Below are 12,829 nucleotides of genomic sequence, written 5' to 3'. Positions count from 1 at the left end.
TGGTTGACCACAGGAACAAACTCTGGGCTGGTTTTGACAATCAGTGTCTCACCAACAGAGCGAGTGAACGCTGGTGATCTGCGGGACGTTCATATGCAAGGGCCCCTCTGTGAGCTGTGGGTCCCAGTGGAGCACAACACTCTACAATGCACGACACGGAATGCGACACGCGGGGTAGACAGCGCTTCCCCTGCCGACGGAAAGAGGCAAAAGCCGAGAACTAAAAGCCTACAACACCTGGTATTCCCAGGCGGTCTCCCATCCAAGTACTAACCAGGCTCGACCCTGCTTAGCTTCCGAGATCGGGCGTATTCAGGGTGATATGGTCGTAGGCGAAAGCTCAGAGAAGATTCAGTAAATTCATCTCTAACTTAGTTGTGACCCACCTTTGGACAAAGTGATTTAACTTCTTATGTGAAGACACCGCCTGCAATCATCCTCGCATTCACAGTGGAGTTCAACTCAAGACGTCTCGGTGCAAACCCAAGTGGTGGTCTCAGCTCTGGAGCAACATCTCAGTTCTGAGCAGCTATCTCAGAGTAAAAGTTGTCACCATATTTACGTACAGTACGTGTGTGTGTGTGTTTAAACCAAAACGTGCAGACTTTGTTAATCCGCTGATGGATGAAGACCTCCACAAACCGTGTCTGTCCTATCCCTGGGGTTGATTGAGCATACTTCACCACGCTGGTGGACGGTGCGGGTTGGTGGGGAAGTGGTGGGGGTGGAGAGAGGCTGACCTGGTTCGCATATCACTCGACACCACCGATATTAGCCGTGCCCGGGATTCTAACTCAGCTCAGCAGCTTCACTGCACCGTGACGCTGAGAGCCACGGCGCCCTAAGGGCTGTGGTCTTGACAGTGGCAGAAGTGAGCTCTGGGATCGCGATCTGCAGCTGATGGTGAACACGAGTTTCATGGGAATCGCTCATTCGCTGTGAAAATAACATCATCAGAAACCTAATAACGTTAAAGATGAATTTACTGAATCTTCACTGAGCTATCGCCTACGACCATATCACCCTGAATACGCCCGATCTCGTCCGATCTCGGAAGCTAAGCAGGGTCGAGCCTGGTTAGTACTTGGATGGGAGACCGCCTGGGAATACCAGGTGTTGTAGGCTTTTAGTTCTCGGCTTTTGCCTCTTTCCGTCAGCAGGGGGAGCGCTGTCTACCCCGCGTGTCGCATTGGGTGTCGTGCATTGTAGAGTTTTGTGCTCCACTGGGACCCACAGCTCACAGAGGGGCCCTTGCATATGAACGTCCCGTAGTTCACCAGCGTTCACTCACTCTGTTGGTGAGACACTGATTGTCAAAACCAGCCCAGAGTTTGTTCCTGTGGTCAACCATTGCTAATGAAACGATTCACTCCTGTGGTTTTCACACCTGATGATGATTGCTTGTGTTGCAATCGAAACGTTCTGGGAATTTTATTGTTGAATTTTTATTATTTCCCTTCTACGTGACTTTTACTCAAAGAACCAAGAATATGAATCCCTGCAGTCACGAAAGCTTTAAATCGAAAAGCTCTTAGTCAATCCACTGCCGGATGAAGGCCTCCCCACAAGCCACTGCCATGTTTATCGTGGTTATGCAATAAAACATACAACTCTAAACCAACAAAAACCTGGTGAATTCAAATTCTGAATCCCAAGTAGTCAAGAGTTTGACCCTGAATAGGCAGTGCCCCCTATAGACATTGAAACGCCAGTTCGGCTGCGTGCGCGTGAAACGTGGACTAAATAGCGCCCCCTGGAGACACGAAAACGCAAAAAAGTTTTTAAAAGCCTACAACACCTGGTATTCCCAGGCGGTCTCCCATCCAAGTACTAACCAGGCTCGACCCTGCTTAGCTTCCGAGATCGAACGAGATCGGGCGTATTCAGGGTGATATGGTCGTAGGCGAAAGCTCAGTGAAGATTCAGTAAATTCATCTCTAACGCATTTGTCACTCACCTTTGCCGGAGCTGATTTAACTTTCTCGTGTGTGAAGACACCTCCAGCAGTCATCCTCGCATTCACGGTGGAGTTCAACTCAAGACGTCTCGGTGCAAAGCCAAGTGGTCTCATCTCTGGAGCAGCAGCTGCAGCCTCCCAGCTGAGCATCTATCTCAGAAGAAGAGTTGTGATCATACTTATATACAGTATTTGTGTGTATTTAAACCATGACGTACACACATTGTTCATCCACTGATGGATGAATCCCTGTCCTGGGGGTTGATTGAGCATACTTCACCACGCTGGTGGACGCTGCGGGTTGGTGGGGAAGTGGTGGGGGTGGAGAGAGGCTGACCTGGTTCGCATATCACTCGACACCACCGATATTAGCCGTGCCCGGGATTCTAACTCAGCTCAGCAGCTTCACTGCACCGTGACGCTGAGAGCCACGGCGCCCTAAGGGCTGTGGTCTTGACAGTGGCAGAAGTGAGCTCTGGGGTCGCGATCTGCAGCTGATGGTGAACACGAGTTTCATGGGAATCGCTCATTCGCTGTGAAAATAACATCATCAGAAACCTAATAACGTTAAAGATGAATTTACTGAATCTTCTCTGAGCTCTCGCCTACGACCATATCACCCTGAATACGCCCGATCTCGTCCGATCTCGGAAGCTAAGCAGGGTCGAGCCTGGTTAGTACTTGTGTAGTGGTGATACGCGCTGGGTGTATATGTCGTGTGCCAGCGCGTATGTACGGGTGTGTGTGTGGTGACGCGCGCTGACGGGGAGGAGCAGGCGTCAGTGCGCGGGTGGGGGTAGTGCTGCTGATTGGCTGTGTGCCGGTGACGCGCCCAGAGGGAGTGATCGGGTAGCAGCGCGGTGTGATTGGTCGGAGAGTGGAAACACGCGCTGAGCGGAACCGGATCGTGGGGATAGCGCGTGGGGATTGGGTAACGGAGGAGCGGTGCCGACGTTGAGGTCCGCATCCGCTCCGTCTCCCGGGAAGAAGGGGTATATAAGGTGATGCACAGAGGAGCAGGGGAGAAGTGGAACCATCTAAGAATGAAGACGAAGGTGCAGAGATAGAGCCCAGAGAGGAGAGTAATGGAGAGTAGAAGTGAGTAATGTATAGTGTGTAGCCAGCGAGATAGAACGGTCTACACGAGCTGAGTAATGTGTAGTGTGTAGCCAGCGAGATAGAACGGTCTACACGAGCTGAGTAATGTGTAGTGTGTAGCCAGCGAGATAGAACGGTCTACACGAGCTGAGTAATGTATAGTGTGTAGCCAGCGAGATAGAACGGTCTACACGAGCTGAGTAATGTGTAGTGTGTAGCCAGCGAGAGAGAACGGTCTGCACGAGCTGAGTATGCATACGGTGTAGCCAGCGAGAGAGGAAGGTCTGCACGAGCCGAGTATGCATACGGTGTAGCCAGCGAGAGAGAACGGTCTGCACGAGCCGAGTATGCATACGGTGTAGCCAGCGAGAGAGGAAGGTCTGCACGAGCCGAGTATGCATACGGTGTAGCCAGCGAGAGAGGTGCAAAGTCTACACAAGGCGAGTGGAGAGTGTAGCAGAGGCGCAGAGTCTACACGAGGCGAGAGAGGAGTGTAGCCGAGGCACGGAGTCTACACGAGGCACAGAGAGCCGGCAGCACAGAATCCAGAGTCAAGAGAAGTGCATTGTGAAGAAGAGAGGCCACGCGTTGTATTGTTACAAGTCAAGATTTAATAAAAGAAGTGTGTTCCCGTCAAGGAGTTTCCTGCCGTCATTTTCCAATACTTCATCTGGCGTCAGAAGTGAAACGGGCTTCCAAGTATGGAGACGAGGAAGACCCGTAGGACCCACGGGATTGACCGCGAGGAAGACCTGGACGACTCGGAGCCGCTGGTGGCGGGGGGTGAGGAAGAGGACTTGCCCACGCTGCAGGGTCCGTCGACGGCGCCGGCCGAGCGACCGGGGACAGACGCCGGGCTTCGTGAGGCGCACTCCCGACTGGCGGAGCTGCTGCTCGCCGCCGCGTCCATCTTGGCGGAGATCAGCTCGTCGGGAGGAGCGGGGACGGTGGGGGACATTTTACAAGGTCGCCCCGCAGATTCCCGCCAAAACGAATGGGGGATTCCCGCCATTGCGCCTGGGCCTACTTTTGGCGGGAACGGCGAGCGCCACGTGGTGGTGGGTTCCCAAGCGCGCGCATCGACGTCATCAGCGCGCGAGGGGGTCCGCCATCTTACGTCTGCTGCTGGAGCCGCCATCTTAGACACCGACGGACAGGCGGAGAGGAACCACGAGGCGGATGACTTCATTTTTCAGCAGCGCCTGCCCACGTTGTCAGCCTTCAAGGCGGAAGGCGGAGACTGGGGCCAATTTCAGCGAAGGTTTTTGGCGCATCAAGAGATGTCAGCGTGGTCCGATGCTACGGCGCTGCGGGCATTGCCCGCCATGCTGGACGACGATGCGCTCGCGGCCTTCAGGGCTGCACGGAAGTCGGACCGCTCCACGCTGAAGGATGCGCTGGGTTTGTTGGCCAGGGTCTACGGGCCTCCCTCTACATGCCGCCATCAGTTCTACGCAAGACGGAAAGCGGCCACGGAGACCGCGCTGGCCTATCGCACGGCGTTGCTGGCTCTTGCTGATGCTGCGTTCCCTCGGATGGACGAGGAGGGCCAAGACGCGATGGTTTTGGAGCAGCTGCTCAAGTTGGCGCAGGACCTGGGGGTCCCTATCAACACAGCTGACGAGATTGATATTTCTTCTTTGAGAGTCGCCACGAGTATTCAAGCGTACGAGGCCCTACAACGGAAGCAAGGCGTTGGTTGCAACGCTGCTGTCGTCGCAGCCCCGGGTTTGGTGGTCGCCGAACCCCAAGTCGTCAGCCCACGAGAGGAGGCGTTCGCCACGGGACGACCAGGGGACTGGAGGCCGGGGGCCCGGTCGCCTCTGCGATCGGGCCGAAAGTCGGAGCAACCAAGATCTACTCCGACCCTCGTCACGTGCTATAACTGCGGCCTCCGGGGCCACGTGGCGTCCGGGTGCCGCGCTCCGCGGCAGCGCGCCATGGGAGCTCGGCTGGACGACGACCGAGAGCCCAAGTCATCTCTACAATCCCCGGCAAGTCGCGGCACCTCACACGCTCGGCCTGTTTATTCGGCACACATGGGACGCCGCGTTGCGGCGGAGGAGGGCCGGTTAAGGTTCGGGGATTCGGTTCGGCGAGGGGGGTTCGGCCGGGACCAGGGAGACATTGAATGGGCGGAATTGGGGCATAGAATTGTGGCTGCTTCGGCGGGTTCGTCCGTTGTTACGGGATCTATTGATGGGGTTGAGATTAGGGTGTTAGTGGACACGGGGGCATCGGCAACTATTATATCGGACCTCATTTATAATATTCTTCCGGTCCAATGTCGTCCGCTGCTTCCAGTGGATGTGCCATTTTACGCCGCTAATGGGGGATCGTTGGGCATTATCGGTCAGGTTAGGGCGTCCATTTGCATTGGAGATATCAAATTGTCGGGACCCGTTTTCGTTTCGTCTTCTTTGGCAGTTCCGTGTCTTTTGGGCACTGACTTTTTGGCTAAAATGCCCATTAAAATTCTTATCGATCAACGATGCATTGAACTGCCATCGGGTCGCCGGATTTCATTTTTGACGGGCCCTACTGACATTCGGACGGCGTGCGCTACGATACAAGCGGTGGCGACGCAGACAGTGCAAGTGCCTCCGGGTTCACAGATGTTGATTCCCCTCCGGTTGCGGAAACCATGGGTGAGGGAGGCTTCGGGACAGAGTATGCTTTTGGGTCCTTCTAACAAGGCTGTCGGGGGTCTTGATTTATCGGTGGCTCACACTTTGGTGCGGGCTGACAGGGATCCGTTTGTGATGGTTTTGAACGCGGGGTCGCGACCAGCTGTCATTCCGCAGGGCACCGTGCTGGCTCACGCGGCGCAGGTCCCTGGGGATGATGGGTTGGTTGCGCAGGTGGGCTCGAGCCCCGCGCGGAACGTTGAGCCAAGGGAAGACCTTGAGTGGGTCCATTCGTTATGCGCCGCCTCGGACGATTTGTCGGCGGCGCAGTTGGGTGCGCTGCGCGAGTTGCTCATTGAATTCTCTGATGTATTCAGTAAACATAAGTATGACATTGGGTGCACGGATTTGTTGCACCATCACATTGAAACGGGCGATGCGGCGCCGGTCAGGCTAAATCCCTTCCGACTGAGTCCCGTGGAGAAGGAACATGTTCAGTCGGCTGTTAACGATATGCTAGAAGCCGATATTATTTCGCCCTCCTCTAGCCCGTGGGGAGCGCCTATTGTGCTGGTTAAGAAGCAGGACGGGTCCCTGCGATTCTGCGTTGATTTCCGTCGCCTCAATAAGATCTCTGTGGCTGACGCGTATCCGCTCCCCAGGATGGATGAGTCCCTCGATGCATTGTCTGGTGCGCGATATTTTTCGACTCTTGATTTGTTATCGGGGTTTTGGCAGTTGCCGCTCGACGAAGAGTCGAAACCTAAGACAGCATTTCGGACTCCAGGGGGGCTGTTCCAGTTTAACCGGTTACCCATGGGACTTCACTCCTCTCCAGCGACGTTTCAGCGACTTATGGAGCTGGTTTTGTCGGGCTTGCAGTGGGATACATGCTTGATTTATATGGACGATGTCATTGTTTTCAGTAAAACGTTTGAGGAACACCTCCGGCGATTGAGAGGGGTGTTCTTGCGAATGCGATCGGCTAAGTTGAAATTTAAACCGGCCAAATGTCACCTCCTTCGTAGGTCCGTTAGATACTTGGGTCACATTGTCGATTCTTCGGGGATCTCCACCGATCCCGCGAAGACGGATTGTGTTGGTTCGTGGCCGACACCTACGTCCGTTTCCGACGTGCGTAGTTTCATCGGGTTTGCTTCTTATTATCGGCGGTTCGTTGAGCACTTCGCCACTATTGCAAAACCCTTGCACGCTCTAACGGCGAAGGGAGTGAAGTTCAAATGGGGACCGGAGGAGGAGGCCGCGTTTCGCTCCCTCCGGGACGCCTTGGTGGGTGCCCCACCCTTGTGTTATCCCGATTTTGCCAGTCCCTTTTTGCTGGACACGGATGCTAGCAACACGGGCATTGGGGGGGTGCTATCCCAAGTCGTTGGGGGTGTCGAAAGAGTTGTCGCCTACGGTAGTAGGGTGTTGTCTCCGGCGGAGCAGCGCTACTGTGTCACCCGTCGCGAGCTGCTTGCCATTGTTTTTTTTGTGCAGCAGTTTAGGCCATATCTTTATGGTCGTCACTTTACAGTCCGAACGGACCACGCGGCGCTACAGTATTCATTGAGGGTCGCCCAGCCCTCGGGCCAGTTGTCGCGTTGGTTGGAAGTCCTCCAGGACTATCAGTTTACGACTACGTACCGTAAGGGGTTGCGACACACGAATGCCGATTGCTTGTCGCGGTTGTTGCCTTGTGATGAATGCGCGTGTTTGTCGGGATCGGCGCGCTGTAAACCGACGCTTGCGGGGGAGATGGGGGCACTGGCTGCGACAGCGGGCGCACCGATCGGGGATGATTCCACTGCCTCTCAGGGTCGGGACTCGCTGCTCTCGCTGTCGCTCAGCGAATGGGGCCGCCTCCAGATGGCGGACAGCTCGCTGCTAGCATTGCGCCGCAAGGTTGGGGGTCCCGAGGGGGACCAGGAGCGTACCGGCTCCTATGTACTTGAGCGGGGCGTGTTATTGAAATGGGACAGTTTGTCCCGGCGGAACGCACTCGTGGTGCCTTCCGCTGTGAGGGGGAGGGTTGTCTTGGCGGCACACGAACGCCTCTTGCACTTGGGAGTTAACAAGACGCTTGCCCTGCTTCAGCGTGACTATTACTGGCCGGGAATGGGAAGTGATGTGGTGCATATTCTGAAGGGGTGCGTTGAGTGCGCCAGGCGTAAACCACCGGCCGTGGCAGCTAATCCACCGCTGCAATCTATTCAGGTCTCGCGTACCAACGAGCTCGTTGCACTCGATATTTTGGGGCCCTTCCCAGTCACGCCGAGAGGGAATAAATATTTGTTAGTGGGGGTCGAATACTTTACCCGATGGCCTATGGCGTGGCCTCTCGCTAACCAGTCGGCAGCGGCTGTGACGGATGCCTTCGTCCAGGGCTATGTCCTGGACAAGGGGGCTCCCGAACGCCTGCTGACCGACCAAGGTAAAAAATTTTCGAGTAAATTGTTGCAAGAGGTGTGCGATCTGTTGGGTACCAAGAAGGTGCGTACCTCCCCGTACCACCCGCAGACTGACGGGATGGTGGAGAGACTCCACAAAACCTTGACTTCCATGCTGTGCCAGCAGGTGTGCGAGGCACATGTAGATTGGGACCTGCAGGTCCCGGGAGTCCTTGCCGCGTATAGAATGGCCCCCCATGCAGCTACGGGGTTTTCCCCATTCTATTTGATGTACGGTCGGGAAGCTGACCCGCCAATAGAAACGCAACTTGGCCTGTCCGCTCCACGAACTAATTCTAATTTGGCAGAACATATTAAGTTTAATATTCACAAGCTGACAGAGGCGAGGGAGGCCGCGCGGCTTAATTCGCGGGCTCGCCAAATTGCTAATGAACGGTTGCGGGCACGGAAGGTGTCCATGCACGAATGGAAACCAGGTGACAGGGCCTGGCTGCATTGCCCTCAGGCACCCTTGGCTACGTCGCCTAAATTGTTGAGACCGTGGAGGGGACCCGTGGAGGTCGTGCGCGTTGCACGGCCCCAGTGCGTTCAGATAAAGTGGGGAAAGCGCCGGTGGTACGTTCACCCCTCCCGACTGAAACCGTTCTCGCCTCCATATGGCCTCCCCTTGTGTCGTGATGGCCGGGCGTGTGACGTGACCGGCGACCCAGAGGGGGAAATGTCTCTGCCTGATCCACACGTATTGTCGCCTGATCTGCTCCCAGGTGTCTCGGAGCTGACAGCTGCCGATCACCGGCGGCCGGATCTCCGCGGCGGGGCCGGCCCTTTCAGGCCCGTTCCGCGCCGTCTGGAGCAGCCGGAACCGCCGGACGGTCGTCAGTGTCCCGCCCCATACGATGGACCAGCCAGACGGACTCGCGCCAGGTCGTGCTACTTTGCATGACCTGCCTCGTGAGGAGTCGGGGCAGTTGGAGCGCCTCGTCACTGCGTGTAGTCGCAGGAACGGGGGGCGCGTTCGTTTCGAATTTGCTCGTATCGTGTTATTGTTGACTTTTCGGGTTCATTGTCAATCTGTACATAGTTATTCTTGTTGTTGTTGTTGTTGTGTTATGTTACGGGGCACACTCGGGGGGTTACGGGGTTTTTTTTGTTGGTTGTCGTTTTATCGTCGCGGTTGGTTGTTGTTAGCAGCCGGGCCGGCTGCGAGCTATGTGGGAGGGGGTGATGTAGTGGTGATACGCGCTGGGTGTATATGTCGTGTGCCAGCGCGTATGTACGGGTGTGTGTGTGGTGACGCGCGCTGACGGGGAGGAGCAGGCGTCAGTGCGCGGGTGGGGGTAGTGCTGCTGATTGGCTGTGTGCCGGTGACGCGCCCAGAGGGAGTGATCGGGTAGCAGCGCGGTGTGATTGGTCGGAGAGTGGAAACACGCGCTGAGCGGAACCGGATCGTGGGGATAGCGCGTGGGGATTGGGTAACGGAGGAGCGGTGCCGACGTTGAGGTCCGCATCCGCTCCGTCTCCCGGGAAGAAGGGGTATATAAGGTGATGCACAGAGGAGCAGGGGCAGAAGTGGAACCATCTAAGAATGAAGACGAAGGAGCAGAGATAGAGCCCAGAGAGGAGAGTAATGGAGAGTAGAAGTGAGTAATGTATAGTGTGTAGCCAGCGAGATAGAACGGTCTACACGAGCTGAGTAATGTGTAGTGTGTAGCCAGCGAGAGAGAACGGTCTGCACGAGCCGAGTATGCATACGGTGTAGCCAGCGAGAGAGGAAGGTCTGCACGAGCCGAGTATGCATACGGTGTAGCCAGCGAGAGAGAACGGTCTGCACGAGCCGAGTATGCATACGGTGTAGCCAGCGAGAGAGAAAGGTCTGCACGAGCCGAGTATGCATACGGTGTAGCCAGCGAGAGAGGTGCAAAGTCTACACGAGGCGAGTGGAGAGTGTAGCAGAGGCGCAGAGTCTACACGAGGCGAGAGAGGAGTGTAGCCGAGGCGCGGAGTCTACACGAGGCACAGAGAGCCGGCAGCACAGAATCCAGAGTCAAGAGAAGTGCATTGTGACGAAGAGAGGCCACGCGTTGTATTGTTACAAGTCAAGATTTAATAATGTGTTCCCGTCAAGGAGTTTCCTGCCGTCATTTTCCAATACTTCATTATTATAATTTATTGAATTTTTTATTTTATCTACGTGACTTTAGCGAAAGAACCATAGGATGTGGCTATTATTACCCACAAACTTTGCTTTTGTGACCAGGATAGTGACTTTTTTAAATGTACCTATTTTTAATGAGAAAACGTGGTGTGCATTTGTGTGTAATTCCTTCACATAAAAGTGCTGGCCACAAAAGCAAAGTTTGTGGGGAATAACAACAGCCGTTTTCTATACGCTTTAGGTTTAAGCAATTTAAAAATAAGTATAACCCGTAAAAACAAAGTTTTTCACTATAAATCCTTAATATGCGTGGCGGCTAGAGTCCTCTCGTCCTCTGGCTTGAGATGGCTGCCACCTATGGGTCAGATGATTGCATTGCACCATTAAGCAATTGGTAATTACAGTAAATATAATATTTTTGTCCTAAAAAGTGTAAAATTTTGGAAAAAAAAATTCACGAACATTAATTGTAACGCACAACGAGTCTGTGTGGAAAATGTCAGCTCGATTGGATCACGGGAAGTGGGTTAAAAAACGACCGAAAGATTTGCACGGTCCTAAGCAAGCAAGCGAACTCAACTCTCTTCCCTCCCTTACCAAGATGGCCGCCTAACGCCACCGGAAGCCGTGACCTCCCCCGGAAGTAGTGACACCTTCCGTAACCCGAAGATGTGACCCCGCCCCCCCCGTGACCCGAAAGTTGTGACCCTCACCCCCCCATGACCCGGAAGTTGTGACTCCCCGCCCTCCCCCCCGTGACCCTAAATTCGTGACCCCCCTGCCTCTTCCCACCGTAACCCGAAAGTCGTAACCTCCCTCGTGACCCGAAAGTCGTGACCCCCCCCCCGTGACCCGGAAGTCGTAACCCCCCTCCCCCCCCATAGTGGTGACGGCCATTGCTACGGCTCTACCCCATTGAGTTGTTCGTGTTGGTCAGGGCGACTTCAACAACCTTCAGGGTCGCCCCTCGCGTTTGCAAAACAACAGCAGCAGCAGCAGCAGAATGTTCGCGAGACTCGCGGGTAGCGCGTAAATCCCGCGGCGTTGGCGTCAGCAAGGCCGTGAGTGAGAAGGCTCCAGAGGCCTTGTGGATGTGGATGAAGCCTCGGTGTGGTCTAGCGGGCGCCTCGGAGACTCCGCGGGTGTCTGTTGTTGTTGTTGTGGTAGTTGTTGTGGTAGTTGTTGTGGTGGTTGTTGTTGTGGTAGTTGTTGTGGTAGTTGTTGTTGTAGTTGTTGTTGTGGTAGTTGTTGTGGTAGTTGTGGTAGTTGTGGTAGTTGTTGTGGTAGTTGTTGTGGTAGTTGTTGTGGTAGTTGTTGTTGTGGTAGTTGTTGTTGTGGTAGTTGTTGTGGTAGTTGTTGTGGTAGTTGTTGTGGTAGTTGTTGTGGTAGTTGTTGTGGTAGTTGTGGTAGTTGTTGTTCAAGTTCATTGATTAGGTATAGCCCTGTGAGCCATTCGGCTCTTGAATCGGGTGCAACCGCAACAAACAAAAAAACAAAAAAATGAACAAAAAACATCTTAAAGTGACTATGTGCGAACAGAAAATCCAAGAAAAGACGGCAAAATATTTCAGAAAAAACACCGTACACCAACGCTGTGTGCAAAAATCCCAGTGGGATGCAAGTCAAACAACAACCACAAGACAACTTAGATTAAGGCCATCAGTCTAACTCTGTACTACAACAAACAAACATGGCCAAACCAATACACTTTTCGAAATCACCAAACTAAGATATGAAAGCAATGACACAGTGATCATAGGAACTGTGACGGAATTTTCACAATAAATGGCATAAACAACATGTACTACCAAAACCCTGCAGCCATAGCTGGCTGCATGAGTCACTCCACAACAGCAGGAGCATCAATCGGAGTATTATAATGTTTCAATGCACCTTTAAGATCAGGACACTAAATCAAAACACAGGTCATACTTTGTAACGATCATCCGGAGCGAAACATTTGATTTCAGGCCACTGAATTGCAGTGGCAGCTAGGGGTGTACAACTCCTCTAGAGCAGTTTTGAGTGAAGATCTCATAGGTAGTGATTCAAGTTGCAGTTTATTGGCAATAGCATTCCAGACCCTTTGGGTATCAATAGCAAAGGCCCTCCAGTATTTGTACGGCAATAGGGAATGTGAAGCTGGTAAATGAGCGAAGACCTTAGGTCAAATTTGTTATTTGAAACATAGAGGAGATCCAGCAGGTAATCCGCGGATTTTTTTGCAAGTACATCGTGAATAAATAAGATCTGGTGCACAAGCCGTCGAACATTCAGAGATGTTAAGTTTGACCCAATGTAGAGATCACAGTGGTGAGTCCTATATGGGCAGTTCAATGCAAATCTTAAGGTCCGAGTGATACATTCAGTACAGTACTTGGGACTGATTTATACACAATGTCAGTAATCAAGTAGAGGCAGTATGGTAGCTTTTATCAATTCCAAACGGAACATAGGTTGTTGTGGTAGTTGTAGTTGTGGTAGTTGTGGTAGTTGTTGTGGTAGTTGTAGTTGTTGACGTGGTAGTTGTGTTGTTGACGTGGTAGTTGTTTTGGTAGTTGTGTTAGTTGTAGTTGTGGTA

The 12,829-nt window shown here is 53.5% G+C and overlaps 1 protein-coding gene, 2 non-coding genes and 1 pseudogene across 3 annotated transcripts in view; 2 read left to right on the top strand and 2 right to left on the bottom strand.

Annotated features, from left to right (window-relative positions):
* Positions 1 to 225: 225 nt before the first annotated feature.
* Positions 226 to 334, bottom strand: LOC144726586 (5S ribosomal RNA; annotated as a pseudogene).
* A 672-nt stretch (positions 335 to 1,006) lies between these two features.
* Positions 1,007 to 1,125, top strand: LOC144726572 (5S ribosomal RNA). Its single transcript, XR_013587307.1, has one exon. It is a non-coding gene; the product is annotated as a 5S ribosomal RNA (ribosomal RNA).
* Positions 1,126 to 1,786: 661 nt separating this feature from the next.
* LOC144726574 (5S ribosomal RNA) lies at positions 1,787 to 1,905 on the bottom strand. The gene has a single exon (XR_013587309.1). It is a non-coding gene; the product is annotated as a 5S ribosomal RNA (ribosomal RNA).
* A 9,203-nt stretch (positions 1,906 to 11,108) lies between these two features.
* LOC144726526 (transcription initiation factor TFIID subunit 1-like) overlaps positions 11,109 to 12,829 on the top strand; it is a 45,050-nt gene continuing 43,329 nt past the window's right edge. Inside the window, 1 exon segment of the mRNA XM_078605320.1 lies at positions 11,109 to 11,309. The gene's annotated coding sequence lies outside the window, so the exon portion shown is untranslated.

This window comes from Lampetra planeri, chromosome 23 (genome assembly GCF_965212315.1).
Source record: "Lampetra planeri chromosome 23, kcLamPlan1.2.h2, whole genome shotgun sequence".
NCBI classification, from domain to species: Eukaryota; Metazoa; Chordata; class Hyperoartia; order Petromyzontiformes; family Petromyzontidae; genus Lampetra; species Lampetra planeri.
This window is presented reverse-complemented; position numbering and strand designations above follow the sequence as displayed.